Here is an 18,243-nt window from a genome sequence, read left to right on the forward strand (position 1 = left end):
TGCATCCCATCCCTGTGCATGGGAGCAGCTGGGGGGGGCTGCAGCCTCCTTTCCCCTAAGAGAAATATTAATAAATCCCCAAGAAAATTATTAAGAACCCCCCCCAGGGTGTTTTTTCAGGTTGAACTCCCCAAATTAAACTTTCCAGCCCTGCCAGGGGCCAGGGTAGGAATTCCCCTGTGGGAGATGCCAGGTTGAGGCCACAGCCCCATAGGAAAGCTTTTCTTTTCTCCCCAGATATTCACATTTTCCATCACCAAGGCAGCAATTTTTATTTAGTTCAATACCACCCCCTTCGGGGTGCCACCTGCTTTGCACGTGGTTTCATTCTAAGTATCCAAAGCCATTTCACTTGCTCTATTTTTAATTGATTTCAAGCCTTCTGCTCCCATCCTCTGCCTTGGGTTTTTCTCCCCTTTGCTGTCTTTTCTAGATAAACAGGAGAAGGAAGGGGGTGATGACACTGAATTAAATCTTATTTTTTAAATCAAAATGGAAATGTGGTGAGGCTGGGACAGCAAATACGGTGTCTTCAGTGACATCGGGGACCAGAGCAGCTGGATGCTCTTTCTCCCCTGGGCTGAGCTCCCCGTGATGTTTCTGCTCGGCAACTCCCTGTCACAGCATTTGATCGCTGGCTTTTTGGGGACACGGTGCCCAACTTGATTAGTTCCCGCTTGTTCCCAAATCTCTGTCCCTGTGGGAATTGAGCCTTCATCCCCGTAAGGGTCCTCCTGTGCCCAGCTAGGAGCTGGTGTGGGGGGAGGCTGGAGTGCAGTGGTGCCGTCCCCAGCAGCCCTGGGTGTCCCTGGGCCGGGGTTGGTGTCCCCGAGTAGATGTCACCAGGTCACCCACAGGTCCTGCTGGCTCAGCTCTGCTGCAGGATCCAATCCCGGCGTCCAGTCTTTAATAGAAAAGACTAAAAGCAGGTTTCCAGACCTAAAATCCATGGATTTTAGCAGGGTGCCCAGGGATGGAGGAGTCACAGGGTTTGCCCTGGCCACAGGGACAGTAGGGTGTTCCAGCACCCCAGGGACAGGCAGGTGTTGTCCCAAAGCAGTGGATGGGGGGGGTGAAGGTGGCAGATGAGCAGCCCCCACCCTAGAGTCAATCCCCATGAAAGGGACGCAAAGGACACCCCAGTGGGGATGCAGCTGCCAGGGTGGGTGGGGACAGCACTGCCACCACCTCTGTGGGTAATGATGTGTGTTTGGGTGAAGCCTGATCCAACAAGAGCTATCCCATGCCTTGTAGGTACCAAGGAAGGGGGAAGGAAGTTTTAGGGGGGGGTGAGCAGGGATGGACGCCTGTTTCTATGACAACAGCGAGGCCAGTCGGACCGTGTGGCTGTGGACTGGGGAAGAAGCCGGTCAGCATCCTCACGGTCCTGCCGGAGCATCCCATGGACACACTGCCGGAGCATCAGCATCATGGCTGCACTGCTGGGGCATCCACGGCCACGCTGCTGGAGCATCTCACAGACACGGTGCTTGAGCATCCCGTGGCCACGCTGTTGGAGCACCCATGGCTGTGCTGTCGGAGCACCCACAGCCTCTCCACCCAAGTGTCCCGTGGCTGTGCTGCCTGGGCATCCCACAGCCACGCTGCTGGAGCATCCCACCGTGCTCCTCCTCCCCAGCTGGGAAGGAAGGAGGAAACCTGTTTACCTGCCCACACCCATCGATCTACCTCTTGCAAAACAACCTCCCGCTGCCCAGCCGGTCCCAGCTCCGGCAGCCTGCCCAGGCACGCCAGGAAACCCTCTGACAGTAACGGCCTCACCATGCCCTGTGTTCTGCCTCCTGTACCTTAGAGGGGGCTGGTAAGGGGAGGTAAGCACCAAACTGGAGGCTCAAATAGGGTTCTTAAAGTGGTTTTCAATTAAATCTTTAATTTTGGGATTCACCTTTCAGTTTGTTGCAGTGTTTGTGGTCATAAAATTCGTTGTCCTTTATCTGACACAGATCAGGTCCCTTCGGAGGTGGCTGCTGCAGTGAAAGGTGGTTGTGGGGCTGGCAGATGTCACCCGCGTGAGGGAAATAAAACCCCAGCGTGTGCACGTGTTGGCTGCTAATGATTGCAGTGGGAATTAATTCAGAAATGGGTCTGGAACACACATCGCCCTTTTGTTCTGTGGGTGCTGCTGTGGCATGGCTGGTGAGCTGCCTCCCAGCAGGGATCTGAGCACACTGGGAAAGTGACACTGGTGGGACTGGGAAATACAGGGGATGGCTGTGGGAGCCTGGCCAGGCAGGAGTTTATGGCTGTTACTAAACTGACCCCAAGTCAGAGCAAGGCGACGGCTTTCCGCAGCCCTGGGCTCACGCCAGCGCTGGGCTGGGGTTATTTCCAGCAGCCCCTCCATAAGCCACGGCCACCGTCACCCACCCACAGCCACCATGAGGGAGATGCTTCCCAGCTCCAAAACATCCCCGCAGCACAGAAAAAGAAATAAAAATACTTGGGAAACTGCTTTAAAAGCAAAAAAACCCCACATCCTGGCCTTATTTGTGAGCATCCCCAGCCGGGATGCAGGATGTGGGCACTCTCGGGCGCAGCTGAAGCCACCCCACACACCGCGGGGCTGCAGACGGGGCTCAGCACCATCCCAAAGAGTGTCTCTTCCAGAAATCCTTCCTCCAGCTCCACTGGGAGGAAGGTGAGGGGTTCTGCTGGTCCGGCCCAGGGTCATACACTTGAAGTTTAAATATTTAGTTAGTTAGTTAAAAATAACATTTATTTACTTTTAAAACTTGTTTATTTACTTATAAGTAAATATATTAAAGTATTTATAGTAAATAAAAATAGTTTATTCATCATAAGTAGATATATTATTTATACTTAAATAAAAACTATTATAATTAAACGCATTAACTTATTTATAGTAAATGAGAATGATTTATTATAAGAAATTATATGAACGTATTTACTTATTTATAAGTAAATAAATTAAGTAAATAAGTAAGTTTTAAAAGTAAATAAATAAATAAAAGGCAAAGTATCCATCTACATCTGTAGATAAAGTATAAAACTATACTGAGGGGTCTCAGGAGTTATAACAGGTCACATTTTAATGTCTTCTAACAAAGGAATTTTTTTAAACCAAAGCGCCAGCCTGTGAAAGCCGGTTTTAAAAGCTTTTCCTGGTCTGACTGCTGGGAAAGCATGTTTCAGAGGCAGCTTTGTGCTGTTTGCTCAGTGTTCACAACCAGCGGGACGTCCCAGGAGGACAGGAGGGCTGAGATTTACTTCACAGGTAATAAATAGTACGGGTTTAGGGCTGGAAATTTGGAGGATGGTCCATGTGTTTCCCCCCCGAGGCAAAGCCAGCAGCATCCCGGCCCTCACCATATGGAGACAGACAGGAAAAATTCAGGATATAGAGGAAAACCGACCATCTGCTTCCTGGCATTTCCCTTCTCTTCATTTCCTTGCCACCCCTTTTCCCACAGGTATTCTTCTCCAAATTTCAATTTGAAAATTTAGAGCCACACTGACCAAGTGGGATCATTTTGAAATGCAAAGCCAGCTCAGGTCCAGCTGCTGAAAACCAAACCGTGGTTTTTTGGGGGTGTCACAGCTCCTTTTCCTTGCAATCCGAGCAGCATCTCCCATGCTGGAGCTGCATCCCACCAGTGTTACTGGCATCACCGGGTGGCTTCCAAGAAACCCAGCCTGCTGCAGCGGTTATTGCTGCTGTTTGCCAGCCAAACCTGGGTGCCACGCACCCACCCCGGGGTCCTCGGGCAAGGCTGGGTGCTGGCACGGACCCATCAGAGGAGATGAAGGTGGTCGATAATCCGACCTTTAATTCCCATCGCAGCATGACTCATGGGGAGAGCAAACGGCAACGCCTTGGCTGGAAGCACCTCCACATCTACCCCGTTATTCAGGCATGTTACAGTCTCAAATCACTTCTCTCTGGAAATGGATGTTAAAACACCTCCTGCCTTTCCGCCTTCCCCAGGAACACCTGACTCCTTTCTCCTCCCAGTTTGCAGCTGGTGCATCCTTGGCCCAGTGGGGAGGATGCTCAGTGCATGAGCAGGTGCCTTTCTCCCAGGTCCCCGCTTAGTTTTACAGCCATAATCTTATTTTCAGAGCATCAGGGGAAATTCTTCAAAATAAAAATGATATGAATGATCACCTGAATGGCACCAGCCATCCCCACCATGCGACGTCCCCCATCCTGCTCCCACCCTAGTCTGAAGCCAGGACATGGGTGCAGCACCCCTAGCAGTGATGCTCTCACTGCCCCAAAAACTATCCGGGCACCTCAAATTTAAAAAGCAGGTGAGTGTAGGCATTGCATTGCTACCCACAGCCATGAGAGGGGTTGGGGGGGGCTTCACTTGAACCCCTTACACCCTCAGCCAAGCCAGACCCTCCTTACAGCCGCTGTCCCCTGCCTGGCCGTGACTGAGATGTAATTACAGAGTCCAAGCATCTCTTGCTGCTATCATGTGAAGAAACCCTGTGTCGCTGTAAACAGGAAGGGCAGGAAGAAAAACGAGTTGATTTTCTTCCATCCCAACCCGAGCAAAGAAATGGCAGAGGAGCAACAAAGGATTAATTTACCCCGCACAGAAACGTCGGCTCCCTCCCGCAGCCGCAGGACCCTGGCGAGTCACAGATGTTAACGAGTAAAAAAGCCGCTTTCACAACCTCAAACAAAGGCATAGAGACGCTTTTCAGGGACTCGAGGAGATCTGTAGATCCGGCTGCCGTGGTCCTAGGTGTGCCGAGTTAAACACAGCTGGTTCCAGGGAGAAGGGAGTGGGAGCAGGAGAGAGGCCTGTAGGATGCTGTAGGTGAATGGAAACAATGTTTTCATGCTTGGAAGGAAGCTCACTGCTTGGTTTTGGTGGTAAATTGATTAAGAAACATATCCTGGGCCTTATTCTTTCCCCTTTGACTCTTTAGTGAAGATGGATGGTTCTCCAGTGGTCCCTGCTAGGTGGAAGATGCACTGGTGTCCCCAAGGACCTCCTGGTACCACAACACCCACCAAACCTGTGCCATGGTATGGGTGCCAGGCCCCTGAAATCCCTGGCCCCACATCCCTAAAAAGATGTTCGTTTCTGTGCTCCCATCACCTCCAGTCCCAGCTGGAAGGTGACATGTGGATGGGTGTTCACCCAGATGACTGTCGGATGGACACGATGGCTGCCTTGGTGGGAGCTCCTGGGCTCTCTCTGCCAGCCACAGAGTATCCGCGGGCATCCTGAGCACAATTTTTGGCTCAGAATGCACAACACATGGCTTGTCCTGGGCAGAGACTAAAGCACATGATGAGTTCCCTGCAGCCTGCCCGCTTGCACCAGGAGCTGGCTTCTCCTGAAAAATGCTGTACATAATATATATATGTATATATAAAAAAACACATATGTGGATCACTGGCCCCATCACTCCCCAGGACAGCAGCTAGAATGCCTTTGCTGGAACAAAGCAACATCATGCTCCAGTCCTGCAACAAAGCCAGCTCTAAATCAACTGTCTTTTAGCTCCAGAGCATCAGGAAGGGGCCGAGGATGGGATGGAGTGTGCCTGGGAGCCAGTGCTGGACCTGAAAACACGCAGGGGAAAGCCAAGGCACAGTGGGGGCAACGAGGGTGGAGTTTGCAAGGGATTTGGTGCCAGGAGTCCTGCCAGCAGCATGCCGGTCCCAGTGCCATGGCAGGCAGGACAAGGGACACGTCCAGGAGCAGGGGAAGGTGGGAGCTGGCGTGGGTGGCTGGCCGGGCAGGAAAAGCTCCATTTTGTTCCTGCAAGTGGAGTGGGTGCCAGCTGTGTTACACCATTCCCTGAACTTGTCTCCCTGCCCTGTTGCCATGGGACTGCCCATGTTGTTCTTGGCACTGGTGCCTCTTGCTCCGGGTGGTTTGGTTGCATCTCCGGGGCCTCCTCCATGCACGCGGTGGAGCCGCTTCCCCAAACTCCCCCTACAGACCCTGTTCACCCCTCTGGGCTCCAACCTGCTCCTGCTGCACAGCCAGAAGGGTGGGTTTTTGCGTGTGAAGGTGATGGAGATGCAACCAGCCATACCCACCATGCATCACCTCCCATGCAGGGTAAATGCATGGGAAAAGTCTCAGGGCTGGTGGCTCCAGAGCTGGCAGAAGGATGCACATCCCTTCATCACCGCGAGCACAAAGCCTGGGTGTGATCTGCAGTAAATTCACACAGTTACAGTCAAGATGGGTGCAAGAACAGGGAATAACGAGCAAATTACCACCTGGGGTTGGTTGAACACGCAGCCAACGCTCAGGACCCTCCAGACCAGATGTCTCTGAGGTCTCTGCAATGCATCGCCCCTCCGTGGGTGCAAAGCTTGGCTCCTGCTGACATCCGTCAGAGCTTTGCTCAGGCAAGTCCTGGTCTGTAAGCAGGCACCCCGAGGAAGGGCTCACCACCCCCCCTGAAGCCTGGGGTCACCCACGTTTGGCACCTCCACTAGGTGCTGTTCCACTGCCCTTGGCTCCCTCCAGCCTCACAGGAAGAGCAGGGGCAGGTCCAGAGGGTGAATCAGCCCTTCTAAACATGGGCTCGCTGCCTCCAAATTACACCGAGGGCAATTAGGTCTCTAAGCCAGGTATATCTGAGCCTCCCATCTCAGCACCAAAGATCAAACCAGGAGCGCTGGTGAGGAGCTGGGCGCTTGTGTCTGGGAAGCACAGTGCTGGCCCCGCAAGCTCTGGTGAGGGGAGGACACGGGAGCCGAGTGCTGCTCGGGCAAGGCACCGGTGGGGTGGGTTTAGCCACTGCTTGGGAATCGTTTCTGGCTCCCCAGTAAACCCCAGGCCTCCCTCCGTGTAAAATGAGCCATGCTGGGAGGATTCGCTGGCACAACTTGCTCCCCAGCCAGCTCCCCACTGTGTAAAGCACCCTTGCCTTTGGGCTGAGCAGTTTGTGGAACTTCGTGGCACATGGGGACGTGCAGGCAGAGGCAGAAGGCGTCCAGGTCCCCAGGCTGTCACCCTGGGCTGGGCTGGGCTGCAGCAGGCAGGCAGGAGGAGCAGCTGCCTGCATTAGGCAGAGGAGCAAGAGCCAGCGGGCTGCCTTCTGCAAGGAAGTCGGAATGAAAACAGCCTCCACCCAGCGCCCAGGCACATCTCAGTGTCCAAATCAAAGGTGGGTGTGGGTGGAGGGATGGCGTGGAGCTCAGCTCGGCAGAAGGTCTCTCTGTGCAAGAGGAGGGCAGGGAGGAGGCAGCCCGGGAGCCCTGCGCAGCCCAAGGAGGTGGCAGCGAGGGGGTCCGGGGGGAGATGCTGGTGGCAGCAGGGTTTGGAGCTGGGAGCAGAGAGGCTCCCCCTTCACCCTTCACCCCTTCTTGTTCAGCAAACCCTCCTGTAGACCCTGGATTTTAACAAAATTGCTCGGGTTATGAGAGAGAAGAAAAGCAAAAGCATTTCAAGCATCAGACCTTCACGCTGTATGCTCCTTCCAGCTTGGGCAGGAGGGTGCAAGGGGGTCCCACATCCACATCTCCCCCATCACTCTGCCCCAGGGCAGAGCCAGCCCTAACTGGGCCATGAGTGCTGTGGGAAAAACCTCCTCTGCAAACCTGTAATTAAAGACTGGATCGCAAAGCATGTGCCTAAGGGGTCTGAATTAAGGTTGTGCAGGCAAAGGTAACACTGGTATTTCCTAAAGTTGAGCATGTGAGTCTGCAGCTGGGATGATGTTCTTCTAAGCATGACAATTCGTTGGGTTGGTTTTTTCTTAACTGAGAACAGGAAATGCATCTTGAACACGCAGCGTGCAGATAGCTGTGCCCTGGGGAGGGCCCCAGGAGGCCACCGTGACGGCCTGGCGGCAGTAGCGTGTTCTCACCCTCTGCGGGGTGACAAGGACAAGAGCGAATTGGACAACTTAAACCCCAAGAAATAAGGTCTGGGAAAGCTGGAAGCAAAGAACAGGTGGTGTTGGGGACTGGGAAAACTTACTGCCTGACCGACCCCTTGCAAAGTCATCACTCATCCTCTTGCTCCTGTTTGAGTATTGCTGCCCTGTGAACCTGCCTCCATGTGCACAGCCTCTACGTTTCCAGAGTGGGTGATTTAAATCCACAGCAGCAGTTGGTACAATAAATAGCTGTCTGCAGGGTAAGGATCCACTGGTCTTGATGGGATACTCCAGCCTGGCTCAGCTCAGGAGATGTTCGAGAGGCAGGAGAAAGTCAGAGCATCCCTCCTGCTTGTTTTCCAGCGCCGAGGAAGAGCTGATGCAATGCAAATGGCAAATGCAGAGCTGGTAGAAGGAAATTGCTCCCCATGAAACACAATCAGGCCATGGGACTGCAAGAAGTCATGCGGACTGAGAAGGTAGCAAGCTTCCAAAGGGCTTAGTCATGTAATTGCCTGTCAAGAAAACCCAGCGTCGATATATTTAATGATAACAAACAAGCTGGAAAGCTTAATCAGCCTCCTGCTTCGGAGCTCTAATGATTAGAAATTGTGATGATGGTGTGGGGGATGAACCCCAAGAAGGGGAATCTCACAAGCACCCATGAAGGAGGTGGTGTTGCTTCTACCAGTGACAGCATATGGGGACAAAATGCCACCAGTGGACGTGAAATGTCCCCAGGTAGAGTTTAACTGCCTCACTGATGGGGCATCAATAGCAGAGGGACCCCTGTGTCCCATCCCCTTGCTCCTGGTGAGTGTCTATACCCTCCTGGGGCTCACAAAGAAGGGAGGTGGGTAGGTGTAAGGATCTAGCTGGGATCTTGGGATGATCTAGCTAGACCATACATAGGCACAATCCCTTGACTCCACAGGCTGTGGCTGGCCTGGGACACGTTTGGAGGGACAGCTGCTGCGGGTGGGACGCCCCGAGCAAGGACAAGTCTCCACCACGACTTGGCAAGCACTGGCCAAGAGCAGCCCTGGAGCCTGCCAGCTCCTTTCCAGCTGGGTATCGACCAAGCCCTGGCCAGCAGCCCATGCTGAGCGGGGACACCGCCATCACCTCTCTCTCGGGAGGAAAGTGCCACCACCTGAACTCTCCTGCCCGCAGCTGCTTGGCTGAGCTGTAGGATTTTTCAGATGCCATTGGCTCCCAGGGCTGCACTCAACCCAACTGCTGGCCCTCCGTAGCGCAGCCCTACTGCCCACAGGGCTCTAGGGAGGGAATGGCTGTTCATACCCCAAGTGTTCATTTATTTTATCCATCAGCATCTATCAGAGCTCCTGTTTTCTCTGCAGCTCTGGTGTCTGGGTCCCTACAGGGCTTGGCGGCTAGTTAAAAAGGCTGATGAAAAGGTAGGAATGTGGAGCAGGGCTCAGCCCCGCTCCTTGCTGCCATGACACATCTCAGCAGCGAGGTCCAGGGGGAAAGCCTGAATAATAATTTCCTTTTTTCTGGTTTATAGCTGCTGTCAGTTCTTTGTGTGGCTGCTTTTTCTATAAGTTTCTCAATTACCTTCTTGTTAATAGACTGTATCAGTGGGGTGGCAAAGGGGCACTCAAGGACCCTTCCCAAATGACATTTGGCCCTGTGTGCTAGTGACCCTGCCAAAAACATTTCTCACTGCCTGGTCCCTGGGGAAAATACCTTCTTGACCCCATAAGAGTGAGAAGAATTCCTGTGTGCCTCCTCTCATCCTGGATTTAACCCACTCTGGATCCCATAAATCCACCCTAGATTTATCTCCACTTCTCCAGGGCATTTTTTGCTGCTTGCCTCTGGCTGTCTTCTTCTGCCGTGGCTCTGTGATCCATGGCAAACTGGAAGGAGGACAGCAGAGGACATCACCAGGATGCAGAGGAAGGCATTGGGATGGCTGTTTTCTAGCCATGGGACGTCTGGCATGGTTTTGCCAGCTGTCTCCCTGCACACAGAGAGGAAATAGTGGGATTTGTTGATAATGACCCTCAAGACATCCCCCAGAGCTGCTTGGTTGTTGTTGTACCCAGGACTGGGGACTCCGTGTTGGGCTCAGTACAACACTGAGCACAGCTGACTGGTGGGAGTTACTTAAAAATTTTAATTTTAAGGGGGCGTATTTCTGCAAGAAAAAGCAATTTTCCAGCCAAAATGAAACTTTCAGACTTTACTGTTGTCAGGTGGGTCTGCAGCCAGAATTTCCTTCAGCTTGCCATAACTGCAACATTTCACCAGCCGCTTTTAGACACTTGGCTGTTGTCTCCTGAAAACGTCTGCGTTGGGTTTCTCAACAAGAGCATGGAAACCCGTAGGCGAAAAGTGTCGGTGAAAACCACGGTTTTATCTGATCACTGAAAGCTGCTGCAGAAATGAAGGGACGTTTCCTGTCTAGGCTGGCCGATGACGACAAGTCCAACCCAGAAAGCATTTACGTGAGCGCCCTGCATCTGCATGCAGGTGGGAGTGGGCTCTCTTGGGGAAGGTCCCTTGGGAAAGGTCCATGATTTGATGTCTCTGACTGTCTTTGTGAAGCAGCTGATGGAGCGATGGATGGGTCAGCACGCAGCCCATGTTCATGAACAAGTACTAAGGCTGCCCAGCTGCAGGGCTGGTCATTACTTTTTGTCTCAAGGCAATGTGGTTTGATGAAACACTGTCCCAGTGATGAAGCTGAATGATGTAGTTGGCTCTTAAAGATTTTCGGTCAAGCTGGCACATTTTGAAAGTATCCTTCATGAAAATCTCAGCAAGTTTTAGCTTGGTTTAGAAAAAAATCAAGTAATCCAGTGGATTTTTTTTTTTTGGTAGCCAACAAAATTTTGCTGCCCCACTGAAGAACTTGGCACTGTGGGGGGACACTCTCTCCTCCCATTTGGCTTTTCATTTCAGAGACAAAGTTGTCATTGAAATAAAAGTACTGGACCTCTCTACACTTCCCCGAGGCTGGGGAGGGCCAGGTCTGTCTGGGGGCAGTACTGAAGCCACTCATCTGTGATTTATGGAGTTACTCAATCTATTTCATTTTCCAGCTGAATCCCCTGTCCTGTGCATGTGTCTTCCCCATCGAGCTGCAGGAAGCTCTGTTCCGAGGAACATGAATCACAGCAGCGCTGTGTTTATTTGGTCTTAGACTAGAAGGTTCCTTCAAAGCGAAGATACAGTCATGTTGGGCATCGTGCCATCAGGAACAGAGTCTGGGCAGAGCATGGCTGAGGGTCTGGATTTCAGCATTTGGCTTTGGACGTGTAACTTTGATGTTTAATGAAGAGCACAGTCGACTGAAGTCCCTTCTGTAGTCAACAGAGGGAGAAAGGTGCTTCTAGTGAGTCATTCAGAGGTTAGAAGGACATCAACCACCTTCTGGAGGCACCTTTTTCTCTTTGTAGACTGAAGACAAAGCCCAGGATAACTTATGCCAGGACTGGTACAGGGTGAGCCAGGGCCAGGGAGCCAGGTCTGCCCTTGATGGTCAACAGCGTAACAAAGATCAGAAGGACATTTCCACCTCCAGAAGGTTTCTCCCATGGAGGTGGAAGTTATTTCACTGCCCACACTGCCTCTTCCTCCCACTTTGCCTGCCCTCCATGGATCTGAAGTCTCTGGAGCAGCGTGTGGGAAACTTTCCATGGATTGCAATAAGCTGGGAGCTCAGGCAAGGTCTGAGGGGCAAGAGAGGATGGCAGCAGTGGGAGGCAGAAAAAGCTGTGGGAGGGACAGAGGTGCTGGAGGTGAGACCCAACTCCGACTCAGTCCCATAGCCATAGGGCTGCGTGTCCCCACGTGCTATTTCTCTGCACCTTTCTTCCTAAACCGAATAAACTAACTGGCATAAGCGGGTTTTAACCACTAATACTTCATCCACAGGAGGACTCCTTCCCTCCCCCTCTCATTATACTGGTATAAAAGTAATTATCCCAGGTATAATTAACACAAACCATGTTTCTAGTGTCAGCAAGCAGCCTGGGTGTGTGCTGCAGCCCTCTGCGGCGTAGCTGTTATCTCTGGCTCACAGCGGAGGGTCAGCGCTGCTTGGGGATCTCTGTGCTACGGCCAGCACGATAGCTCGGGGACAGGCGGCCCCACCGGCAAGGTGGGGTGCTGAGGTTGCCAGTTTGCAAGCACGGCACGCCAAAAGCTGGCCAGCAGAAACGGGTAGGGACTTGCCAACGCTCCTTCCCCCAGGCTGCGCAGCGAGGACACAGCGTGGGAAAGAGCTCCTGACCTCTCACGCTTTGCAACTCGAATATTCGTCACCCAGGAGCCAACACTAATGTCTTGTATCAGCCCAGAACGTTCAGGAGATGTTGCAGAATGCAACCAAAGGAGAAAAGTGTCTGGACATATTTGTTTGCTTCAGTGTGAAGACGACAGTTTCACTGTTCATGTCTCCACTATGCCAAGAGGTCGTCCTTGCTCACACCGGTGGTGTGCTGGGGACGTTGCATGGCCCACCATGGCATGGAGAGCCAGGTTTAGGGCTCTACCAGCTGGAGGGTGACGAACTGATGCAGCCTCACCACACAAGTGTGCTTCTGACAGGCTGACTGCATCACCAAGGCACTTTCCTTGTAACAGGGCAGCGCAGCTCAGCAAAACGAGCTGCATCTTCGTTAGGGACGCTCGCCAGAAGAACCTGCTGATGTTCCTGTTCCAGTGAAGAGCCTGGGGGCAGCCAGGCCTCGCTAACAGGAGCTACTCGTTGCACAGGATCCACACCGCAGCTGTTCGTGGGGTGCTCAGGGCCCGTCACGGCCGCGTGGCAGCAGGGCAGGGGGGTCCATGCCAAGTGCCACACACCCGTTTGGGCAACATGCTGCTGTGGTGCAGGCAGCTGAACCCAGCAGAGCTGAGTTTATCACAGCAGGGTTTTGCCAGGTAAAGTAAGCCACGCTGGAGCTGGCCAAAAAAAGTTTTGGGTGGCTATACAAGGCTTGGCTTAAAAACCAGCATCAACAGTGAAAGCCTTGGCTAACTGTGTATCCTGAAGGTCCCCTGTCAGGCTAAGCCTGGGGTACTCAGCACTTTCCAGGTTGCAGCCACGAGCTTTATTTCCCCAGCGCTCTGGAGGGTGGCCAGGGTGAGGCCTCGCTTCCCCGCAAGCCCTGGCTGGCTGGGCCGCATGCTCCGGTCGTGGCGTGGGCGCCTGGAAGAGGCATCATGGCAGTGGAGACACCCATCACCCCGGCAGCCCTTCGGGGAGAAGATGGATGCGAGCCAGGCAGCCAGATCTCAGCTGGATCCAGCTCTGCCTGTGCTTACACGACTGTGATAAACCGGGGTTGAAGTAACTTCTTGTACCTGATACCACAACCCGCTTGCTTCACCCACAAAAGCTCAGAGTAAGGGGGATCTCTCGCCGAGGCCCGTGTGGTCTGAACGACCCCGTCGGCTGACGAAGCCCTTTGAAACGCTACAGCTGCTGCGCCGGGCCGCTGCTTGTTTGCTCTCCGCGTGCATGCGAGGGCATGTCCCGAGCCGCTTCCCTGCGTGGGCAGTTTCCTCCCGCTTTCTGAGCGTGGTTCTCTTGCCTGGCCAAGAGGGAGAGAAAAATATTACATCTAAGCGTCACGCGCGGGTGCTAAATTCCCCCCAAAACACAGGAGCCCAACCCACCCCAGTGCAGGAGGGGGCACAGAACCACGGCCGCCGCTCCCGAGCGAGCTGTCCCTTTAACATGGAGGTGTTGTTGCCCAAACTACCGCTCCCAGGGTACAGCGCTTTGTTTTATGGCCAGGCCGTGAGCGCGGCCGGCGCCGCAGCGGCGCACACTGGGGTGTGTAGTTTCCCCACAGCCCTGACTTTGTGGGGAAGGGGAGTGGAGGCACGAAAACACCCCAGAACTGCTCGGCTGCTGGCACTGGGCTCGTAAAGGCGTGGGGCGAGGAAGAGCCGCTCGCCCTGCCTGTGCGTCGGGCCTCCGGTGCGGTTCTCTTTGTGCGAGCAGGCCCCGGGAGGGTGGGTGGCTGCTGCTTCGGGCAGGGGGCTGGCAGCCGCCTGGGGCCTCCCCCCCGCCCGGTGCGGGCCCGGGGGGCTCGGGGTGCCCAAGGCCGGGAGCGGTGGGGGGTCAATCCCAGCCCCGTTAGCCGAGGGAGAGTTGATGGCGGCGGCGTGGCGCCGAGTGCGGCCTCTGCGCCCCGGCCCCGCCTGGGGAAGGGGCCACGCTTACAGCCTGAGGCCCCTGGGCCTGGCCTGGCCCCAGCCTGGGCCTGGCCCCACGCCGGCCCGGGCCTGGCTGGGGAGCGGCGACCCCCGCGAGGGGACGCGCAGGAGGGTGCCGGGGCACGGCCTGTCCCCCCGCGGCGCTCCCGGTGCGGGGGGGGGCGGGAAGCGGCCGCGGGCAGGGCCCGGCCCGGCCGGGGGAGCGGCGGCCCGGCGCCGCTTGGAGCGGCCTCGCCTTCCCGGCGTGCAGCGCGGCGCCGTCCCCGCCGGGCCGCCATGTTGTCGGAGTGAAAGGCAGGGGGAGAGGCAGGCGGCGAGCGGCCTGGGGGGGGCCGAGATCCGTCTTCATCCTACCGCTCCGCCCGTGAGTATCGGCACCGGACCGGGCCCCCGGCGCGCCGCGCACCTCAGCGGAGCCGCCGGTGGGGCCATATTGGTGGGGGGAGCGGGCGGAGCGGCGCCAGGCCGCCCCGAAGGCGAGCGGCGGCGGGGCGCTGCGCCCGGCTCTCCCGCCCGGCTCCTTGTCGGCGCTCGGGGGCCGGGGCCTGGCCCCTATTGTTACCGGGGAGGCGGGGGGGGTGCGGCGGGCCCCCGCCTCCCGTCAGCGGCCCCCCGGCCGCTCGCCGCCGCGCCCCGGCCGTCAGGGAGGGGGCTGTTATTGTTGGGGGGGGTGCGGGCCCATCCCGGCCGGGCGGCGGCGGCGCCCCCCGCCTGCGTCCCCCCGGCCCCGGCCCGCCGCAGGGGACCCCTCCGGGGCTCCCCCTTCTCCTTGGGGGGGGCCCGGCCCGGCCCGGCGGGGAGGGCCGAGGCGCCGCTTTGTTGCCCCGGGGGGCCCGGCCCGGCGGTGGCGGTGGTTGGGTTCCCCCCCCACCCCACCCCCCCGGCCTTGGGGGGCCGTCTGGGGGTTCTGGGTGTCCCTGGCAGAGGAGGGGGACGGTGTCTCGCAAGCGGGAGGGAAGGAAAATGCAGACAATACTTTTTGATGGGCTGGGTGACCCTGGGGTTTTTGTGTTTGTGTGGGTTTTTTCCCTTGTTTTTATCTCGTTTTCGCGTAATAACAGCGTTTGGCCCTTTTTAATTGCACACTTGTAATTTTAAGAGTCTGTCTCTTGCCCCAACCTGAGAAATACTCGGTTTTATTTTTTTTGGTCAGTGTTTAATAACTTTGCTCTGAACAGAGATTTTATTAGACAGATCATGAGTAAGGAATTTCCTTTATTAAGATCGAGGGAGGTGGGGTAAGGGGTAGCATTTATCTTACAGTGTTTTAATGCTGGTTTAAGCAATTCGGTCGGTGATCAATTTACCCGCTTCCTGCTGCGTCTCCCCAGGTTTTCAGGAAAACACAAGGTTTAACGTTAAAAGTTCTTGGTAGGCCACACAGCTCACGAACAATGGCTGTGCTTTAATTTCCAGTCTAACTTTCCAAAAAAACCCACCCAACCCAAACTCTCTTATAGTTCGTGATTGAACTTTTTGAAACACGCATCCTGTGCTGACTTAATTTTTTAATATTGCCTGTTATTTTTAGAGGAATATAGAATAAGAGCAGTGAAGATCTGAACGTGTAGCTGTGCTCTATGCGGATTAAAGCTGCCTTATTCAGCGTCGTTGCCACTCGTGCTTAAAACTTGCTTGGAGATGTCTCCGAAGTTTTTGTTGCTTGTGCAACCTCCCATAATCTAAAGTATTTTGCCTGTAATGATAACAGAGTGGTTTATTTACACGCAATGTTTTTATCAAGGGAGGAGGAAAATTGTTTGCTTTGAGCACTTTGTAGCAGTGTAGAAACCTTTGTTTGTAAATATGTAACTCTTCCCAGCAAACGGTTTACCTAGGGAAAGTTGATTATATATTTTCACTAAGAGTTTGGGAATGAAAAGGGTCCTGGTAGCCATTGACGGCGAGTCTTGCAGCTGCCGGTTAGCTAATGAATGTGCGTTGTGTAGGTGACTTAACATATTTCTGATACTCTGTGTGCTTTGAATGACAGGATTCAGCTGTCCGCTGCATTTAACAACAGCATTTCTATAAAAACACGTCTTGGAACTAAACTTGAACTACCCAGAATGCTCTTTTCCCCTTTGCTCCCTTTCAAAATGTCGCCTTTGCCAAGTTTTTCTCTTGTGTTTGGAGCTGCCTTGTCTGTATTAGACGAAAGAGGAAGCGTCTGGGAGCAGGAGGCACTTGTGTGGATCTTCACAGTACCTTGACTGAGACTTTCTAGAGTCTCAAAAAATCCCTAATTTTTATAGTAACGCAGTTATTAACGATTTATGTGCAAATTAAACCAGAAACGAATTTATGCTGGTGAACAGAAGGACCTTGCGGCCCGTGGCCTTTTGAGGGAGGAAGGTAACACTGTGGCTGTGCAGACTTCCACTCGCAATTTTGTACATGTGGTATTTCCCTTGCAAGCAGGGCTTGTCACAGTATATAGGTACTTCAAACTTTTTGTGGATTCCTAGTATCTCCCTATATTTTTTTAAAAGACTGCTCTGATGTAACCTCCTTTCGTAGAGGCTGCTCAGAGTTCATTGTCTGCAATTAATGTACACCCCAACGTGGTGATAAGTGAATTTCTTACCAGTAATTACTTCATTGGGTTTTTTTTTTGTTATTGCATAGAAGAGCTTTATTGCTTCATTTCATGTTACTGAAGGATTTTGGTAATGTTTATTAAGGGGAGACTAACGGGAAAATGCCATAAAATTGTAGTATTGTATTCTTAAAAATCAGTGAAGGTTTAGTAATATCGGGTATTGTCACAGTGTTTTGTGAAGTATTTGGGGAAGGTAGTGATTTCCAGACTTTCTGAAAGACGGAGAAGTTAGTTCTGTTGTATGTTGTGGGTATTTAAGTTGTGAAGGTCTTTGAATGTATAAAAAGCTTTGGAGAGTTGCTTGTTTATGTGGCCGTGGAGGCTGGGGGTGTGTGTGTCAACAAATGCATGTTGTAGGTGCAGTTAAAAAAATCTTATCTCTGCAGTTCTTATAGTCATTTTCTTCTGAATATTAACACTGTTCTCAATTAGTGGGACAAACCTGAGTAAGTTTGATCAAAGATAGGATTGGGATTTTTTTGTGTAAGCTTTCTCTCTCTACTGTTAGAAAATTGTTCTTGGAAGTTGCTTGTAGTAGTTGACTGTTCAAAACTACTATGATGAGCAGAGAGGAAACAGAGCTGCCTTTCAGGCTGTCGGAGCTGCTGTCAGGATCAGGGCCAAGGTTTACAGCCACCAAGGTACAAGAGTAAAAGCATTCTCGTGCTGGTATGCAGCTGTGGTGGGAGCCTGTAAGGGCTGAACACCCACTGCCCCCCGCCCCAGTTTCATCCTTATAACTCTCTGTGGTATTTGTGGGATTGCATTTAAGTAACTGAAATAATAAACTAGCAATCTTTTTAGAAAATAATAATTCTGACTATTCTATGCCTTTAAAAACAAATTCGATTTGTGTGTGTGCTCTGCATTGGCTGAGCATTACATAATGGGGGAGAACACTTTTCTGTTCACATGTGTAATGCCTTTATTGCTCTCAGGGTCAGCTGATAATGTTATCTTAAAATAACAAACTAACTTGTGTGGTTTTGTGCTGCTGGGATGCTATCAAAATATTTGGGGGGGATAGTAAATTAGTGATTTACTCTCAGCCTAGTCTGCCAGTTGTCCTCCTGCATGCAGATGATTTTGAGTAATTTGGGGTATTTTCAGTGTCGGACGGTTTCTGTGACTCGTCCAGTTTCTCCTGGTGCTGTGGACACTGCTGGCTGCTCCGGCTCTGGAAGGTTCTGCCGAGATCCCGGGCTCCGAGAGGTTAGCTGCTCTTTCTCCAGGGAATCTCGTACAAAACATGCCCGTGTGCTTTACCATCTCATGACCGAAGCCAGCTTCTGAGTTTGCAGGAAGAGTGCACGTTGTATTTGGGACTTAATTAACTGCATAAGCACAAATCCAGTATTTTAAGTTTGCATTCGAAAAAAACCCGAACCTGTTGCCTTGATGTTTTGCATGACTGAGTGAACACATCGTGATACAGTGGGACTTGTGTATTGATTGAAGATCTGCCTTGTAATCTGTCAGGTGTAAACACGCGCAGCAGGCACTGGTGGTGTAATTTGCGTTCCATCGGGTTTTTGGGGGCTTTTTTCTAGCAATTTTCTGTGGCAGCACTCCAGTCGGTGTTTTGTCCATCACAT

At 53.0% G+C, this 18,243-nt stretch overlaps 1 protein-coding gene and 1 long non-coding RNA gene across 11 annotated transcripts in view; one reads left to right on the top strand and one right to left on the bottom strand.

Annotated features, from left to right (window-relative positions):
* Positions 1 to 10,040: 10,040 nt before the first annotated feature.
* On the bottom strand, positions 10,041 to 13,567 carry LOC141954580 (uncharacterized). Its single transcript, XR_012632210.1, has 2 exons — positions 13,501 to 13,567; positions 10,041 to 13,415 (listed from the first exon to the last, which is right to left on the bottom strand). It is a non-coding gene; the product is annotated as an uncharacterized LOC141954580 (long non-coding RNA).
* Positions 13,568 to 14,290: 723 nt separating this feature from the next.
* The window catches only part of PUM1 (pumilio RNA binding family member 1), a 78,491-nt gene continuing 74,538 nt past the window's right edge, over positions 14,291 to 18,243 (top strand). For 9 of the 10 annotated variants that reach the window (XM_074894447.1, XM_074894449.1, XM_074894450.1 and 6 more), the window contains exon 1: positions 14,291 to 14,410. The gene's annotated coding sequence lies outside the window, so the exon portion shown is untranslated. The remainder of the gene's footprint in view (positions 14,411 to 18,243) is intronic. The other variant, XM_074894456.1, reaches the window with a different exon arrangement.

Source organism: Strix uralensis, chromosome 25, assembly GCF_047716275.1.
Source record: "Strix uralensis isolate ZFMK-TIS-50842 chromosome 25, bStrUra1, whole genome shotgun sequence".
Lineage (NCBI taxonomy): Eukaryota > Metazoa > Chordata > Aves > Strigiformes > Strigidae > Strix > Strix uralensis.